Here is a 6,460-nt window from a genome sequence, read left to right as displayed (position 1 = left end):
TTTTAATTTAAAGTCCAAGGTTCATACTGTATTACATCGACCTCTAAAATGATTTTCACATCAGTGAAGATCTGTCAAAAGTATTAATGTAAATTGATCTATTAAGCTGAATTTGTGAATGAATGAACTGAACTTTCATGGCCAATTTCTGATCTCTGGGTTTTGTAAACCTAACCAATCTTAGCTGATTACCAATTTCTTTTAAAAAAAATATTACAAACATTTAAAAAAATATTTTTACTTCAGCTTTCTTGCTGTGAGTTAACACAGTTGACGATACTGCAGTTAAAAGCTTTTTATTCAGGACTAAGAAATGTAAAAGACAATTGACATTGCATTTTTATCCTCCCTGGTTCAAAATCTCACATATTTAGGAAACTCACCTAGATTTAGAGTTTCTGGGTGTTGTTTTAAAGTTTCAGTGATTTGAAACTTAAAAAAAACTAAAACTAACAAACAAGGCTGGTCAAGAGACCAAGATTATCTCAGCACCAAACACAGTGCTGGAGCACAGATGGATGAAAATAGAGGGTCGTTGCCAAGTCTTTTCAGCCTTTTGAACACAACTTTACAAGGGGTGATAAGAGTTGTGGAGATTTTGTGTTTTTAAAGGCATTTTGCTTTCAAGACAGCTGCGTTGTGGCCAATTTTGTGCATTTATTAAACATAATTGCATCCAATGAGTCCTTACTCCTTTCTCTCTAATCAATAATCCTGGTTGATCTAAGCATGTGAGATTAAAGTCATGCAAATTTGCACTTTTAGGTTACATGTTGATAAATTCAACTCTTTTCACACTTTATTTGCTCATTTTCCTCCAGTTCTGGCTAATCTCTTGGTTATCCTCCGCTTCACTACTAACATTCGCTGCATATCTGCAGATCATGTTTGAGATCTCTCTCTCAGCCACATTGAGAGAGGCAGGGCATGTACAGCTAATCAGCTTGAATAAGTAAAGGAAACAGTTTGACAGGCCAGGTAATGAGAAGTAATGAATCACTAATCACAGTCTCTTACAACCCTTGGAGCACAGATGAAAAATTAAAGGTAATTAGCTTGCACAGTTGTGAAAACAATATTTAAGACTGTTGGCATCGCATGGCACAGACTTAACAGATTTTCTCTGCTGATAGCATACATCAGCACCACGCTGAAGTCCTAATATCAAGCTGTTACTGGAAAAGCTTTCTCAATGTAATTTTAGTGACTGATCTGATTGGGGTGTACAAGCCTCGCTTTTTTCCCCCCTCTCTGAAGCAATCTTACAAAAATGCAAACATGATAAATGTTTCAGTTAGTTTTTCCTCTGGTTTCTCCCCACCGACGTTAAAAGAGAACATGGCTGCACCTTACTTTGCGATTTTCTTCTGAAAATAAACACAGCGGAAGAACAATGCAGGTGATTCAAAAACATCTGGTCAAAGCTGGGATGTTTCTGCAGCTTCCCATTGTTCCTGTGCTTGATGGCACTGAGAAAGATGCTTTGATGGAGCACATGTTTGACAAGTCTGTGTGAGACTCAAAGTACAGGATCCAGACATGGACTGTCAGTCAAAGCCGCCACATCTCCCAGCTGAGACGTGCCAGTTTAGTCACAGTTACAAAGGAACTAATATGCGTTAAGTGGAGCAAGGCACACATATGGGCCCGGTAGAGCCCCGTGTCCCGAGGCAGGGATTGAATGAATGCCAAAGAACATAAGCCCAAGATATAAAAAGAATTACAAGGGGACAAATAAAACACGGGGATTATGTCAGTGTGAGAAATGGAGGCGTTGTAATTCTGCCTGTGTGCTGGCTCACCTCTCCCTTTTCAGCATCCGGGCCCGTGGGCTGCAGCCCTGCAGTCCTGCACCTGTGTTCTCGCTATCTAGGAGATTTAGATGCAGAATTCAGGAAAGGTCTTATCACAAGAAGGAGGACAAAGGAAAAAGAAGCAGAAAGCGAAACAAGCTAATGGTTCCTGTAAGCTTCATTAGGCTGTGTTCATTTGGGATCTGCAGTGTTAGTTTCCCATCATACACATCATTTTATGTCTTGGTGAGTTTGGAGTTTTGCTACATGTTTATATTTTTTGATGATGGATTGAGGATCAAGATGTCCAAAGCTCCAGATATTGTTTTATAAACTTTTACTTATTGAAAACTTCTTAAAACTCTCTGCTGTGCTACATATCTCCTCACCGACAATGAAGCCTGCCGAGAACTCGATAAATTGTTACTTTTCTTGTAACATTGTTGTTTCTCCACCATTAACACAGCTGAATCACATCGGCAATCTTCAGCTTGGACTGACACTGCTAAGACATTCCTCCTGGGTCTGATTGTTGTTTCTTACTGGGCACATTTCTACAGATGGCTGTAGGACCACTGGGCGGAACCAGAGGGACTTGGTTTTTTCACAGATTGCCTGTCTTGTATTCTTCTGTCGTCATGACACAGTGATCAGTTAATACATTTTTAAGATACACATTTTTACAAAAGTGATCTGCTGCAGCTTTAACAAAATTGATTGCAGTTTTCCTTGTATGAGGCGAAATACATAACCACTTTTACAAAGTGCAAAAATGGGAATAAGTTTAAGTGCTTCTCCAAAGTGCTGTACATTTTTTTTTTCATAGTTGATTTGTGTAATTACACCACTAAAATGCCTCACTGAAGGATGGTGTCATGAAACTTTCTCAACATTTTGGCAGAAACACAAAAATAGTTTATTTTGTGATCCTTCCTTCATCTTCAGCAGTATTTTTTTCCACTACTCAGGAATAAAACCATTATTTACTGACAACCCTCCACCCCCACCTCTTGTTTGATCAGGCACAGAAGATAAGGAAGCAGCAAGTAGCAACTCTTGATGAATCTGGGCATGCATTAGGAGTTTCCACTTGAACCAAATTTAGAAATTTCAGAGAAATGGTCTGTGTCATACTTGTTACATCTCCCACACAGTTTAGGTTGTGCCTGTCAATGGGGTGTTGTCTCCCCAGTGTCTTTTTCATCAACTTCAGAAAAAAAGGGAATTGCAGGATATCTTTGAACAGCATTGTGATAACCGTAAAAGACTTGTGGCGAGACAAAAGAAACCGCAAAAATTTTGTTAATCTCGCCAATGGGTTTCTTTCATTGCAAGTGCTCCCAAAATGCCCGGAATAACTTTCAATGTCACTGGGTTTCTCTGTGTGTTCAAGAAAGGCGGGGTGAGGTGGTGTGTCTGTGTGGGTGGGGGTTGAGATTACCGTGAATGTCATCCTGCCTCCTCTCTCAATCATCCACTTTCAATCCATCGCCATCTCAGCGTTTGCGAGACAGCTCGGCGATGATGCCAGTAAAATGGGATCAATAGCATAGGAAAAAACGGACCAGACAATCTCTTACCCCCGTGAACTTTTGTACCCGTGATTGATTTGTCCCCTACCACAGCAGAGGAGACATTAGAGACTAAAAAACAAAACAAAACAACACACGTGTGATCTTGTGCTTGTGCACCTGTGTATGTGTGCTGAAACATGTTTTTGTAAAAGTGTGGTGTCTGCTTTTATGTGTGTGTGTGCGTGTGTGTACCCGGTGATTGATGATCTGAAACACACACACATCATCAGCAAGGCATTTGTGAGGTGTGTGAGTCAGGAGCTGTCATCCCCCTCAGTCTCCCCAAGCAGAGGCCCCGGCTGCTGATTTATAGTAAATCATTAAAATCTGCTTATTATTGCAGCAGCTCATCACCCTCCCCCTCTCTCAGTCCCCATAACCGGCCCCCTCCCCGCCCCAAAAACTCACCACGCCACCGCAGAGACACGCTGAGATAGAGACTATACACGCAAAGTGATGGTCAGCAGGTTCTGGCACATTAAATCCATTTCTGACGCGTGTTTGAAAATAAATATCCCAGATGTCTTGTTTCATAAACATTGGCTGAAGGAACCAATAAAAGAATCTGGCTGCGTTCCTGTACAACAGCTGGAGCCAAGTGGACGGATCTGTCTATCCACCAAATAAAAAAGGAAAAAAGCGCGAGAGAGAAAGATGGAGAAACTGTCTTATGGGTGCTCATGCTCACGTGTGCATAAATACAGACACGCACACATCCATGCACACCCCTACTGTCTCATGTCTCCAAAAGTGAAAATGTGATGTGACTTGAACAGTGACAGGTGTGTTTGTCAAGGATGTGGCTGTCACTTCAAATCAATGGACGGGAGCATCATCTTAGGGAGACTTTCCACTTCCAAAGGTTTGAACAGCTACTCCGCGCTTCACTGCAAGTCAGAGAATACCAAGTTGTCAAAGTGGCATTCAAGGAGCCCCGCTAAGGCGCCGTAGAACAGAAAAAGAATTGAAATTTTAGCCAGCATTTGATCAGAAAAGTGGATCCAGTGGAAATTACATACATATTCACATAGTGTAAGAGAAAATCATTACCAGCATGTCTGAGGGTCGTTATAGTGGACGAACTGAAGAATTGTTGCAAGTTGTGTAGGGGACCAAACAAAATGATGATAATCAGTCTGCTGAAAGGCTGGAGTGAGAATCACAGCTTGTCTACTATCGCTCGGCGGTGCATGGTTTGTCAAATGTGTTTCAATTACATCCTTTAACTTGAGGCAGTATCACATCCCCATGAAGTGGTTTTAATGAAATTTGGCGCAATTGTTTGCTATGCAAGACAGGTTTGTTGAGCTGAAGGAGAAAGGGAGAAATGGCACTTATATGAACGTTGAGGATAAGATGACATTAAGAGGTGAGCAGACCCTAACCCTAACCCTAAAATCTAGAAGAAGCTAAAATCTAGTCCACTGTTGTCACTGGTATAGATATTTTAAAGGTATGCAAATATAATTTTTTTACTTATTTTAACATGTTTCACTCACAAAGTTTAATATTTTGTTTATAGAGATTGTGATAGACCAACACAAACACATACTTGTGAAAGAAAAGAAATTGTAGTTTTTCATCATTTGCTCAAAAAAATCTAAAGACTGCAATGTGCATTTATGCATGCAGGTACTGTAACTCTGGTTTACCTGCATGCAGGAGCTGGAGAGATCAATCTATGAGAGGTCAACTCTCCAAGAAAATGTTATCTTTATGGAAAATTGAAACGAAAAAGCGCTATTTTCAAGTGAATGTGTAGGGGACACATTTACGCAGTACAACAAGGTACTTGTTGAGATGACAGGATATCAAACAACACTTTGTGCTGATCCATAACATAAACTCCAAAATAAATATACATTAAAGTTTTTCATTGTGATTTCCCAAAAAGTGAAAAAATTTGAGGAACATAAATACTGTTTCTACTGTACCTGTTCACTATCATCCAAAGAATCTCAAGTTAAACCTCACTCCTGTATGAAGACAGCTTGTTCTACTGACCAAAATTCCCTTCTTTCTTAAATGCTTCATTCAAATAGTTGAACTCTTTAAAACCTCAAACTTGAATTATACCTCCACATACTGTAGACTGGATAAAGTAGTTCAGCAACTCAGCTCAAATCATTCACCTTCAAAGTTACAATTCAAACTTCAAATGGTAATAGACTTCCAATCATTTCCTGTTATATCAGGGTCAGTAAATCAATGGCGGACTGTTTATCACATTATATCTGCATTATGGTGATTCACAGGTTTAATTACAGAAAGGTGTATGCTTCATTCATCTTTTCTGGTGTCGACATCTTGATTAAAATGTTTAAAGGTCCATCTATGTCGCTCATATTTTTGTCCTTGTGTCTTTTTTCAGCTTTCTTCCACTTGCCTGATTTATTCCCTCATGTCTATAAATAAGTTGACGGTTTTCCCGTGATGGATTGGTCTGCTAACATTGTGCCAACTCCAGGTAAACAATTACTATTCATGTTTTGTTGTCATGCGATCTATACCAGGATACTGCCACTTAGCTATGTACAAAAGGTTAGGTCTCAGACTATTGTTCTGCATTTGGTCAAATGTCACTCATTTAATGATCCATGGCAGTAACAGAAAATGTGACCCGTCAGAGTGGAAAGGTCTTTAGCTGGAACTGTAAGGATGTTTTAAAGCCCTCCAACATGTGAGACATTTCTTTGTAATTTGTGTTTCTTTTTTTTATTATCACTTTGGTCAGAGTGAATGAGTGTCACGTTTTGTTGAGAAAGTGTACATTTAGCCCCTTTCCATACGTCACTCATTGTTTTTACAGACTCCAGAGTCTTTCCAGTCCTTGAACCCCGTGGGCTGGATCAGTCTGCAGTCATTACGTTGATATGAACATTGAGTCACTGGGAAAAGAAAGAGAGCGGGTTAAGTCCTGTGACTCTGTATGCATGTGTGCATATGATAATATGTTGTAGGCCTACATCTGTCAGAGTGTGATCACTGTGTTAGGAGTTTATGAAACAGCCTCTGTATTGACATTATTCACATCCCTCAGGCCACAGAGTGAAAGGCCCTTTTCAGAGCACACTGTGCAAAGAGGATTAGATA

Source organism: Xiphophorus hellerii, chromosome 2, assembly GCF_003331165.1.
Source record: "Xiphophorus hellerii strain 12219 chromosome 2, Xiphophorus_hellerii-4.1, whole genome shotgun sequence".
NCBI classification, from domain to species: domain Eukaryota; kingdom Metazoa; phylum Chordata; class Actinopteri; order Cyprinodontiformes; family Poeciliidae; genus Xiphophorus; species Xiphophorus hellerii.
Note: the sequence above shows the minus strand (reverse complement) of the source record.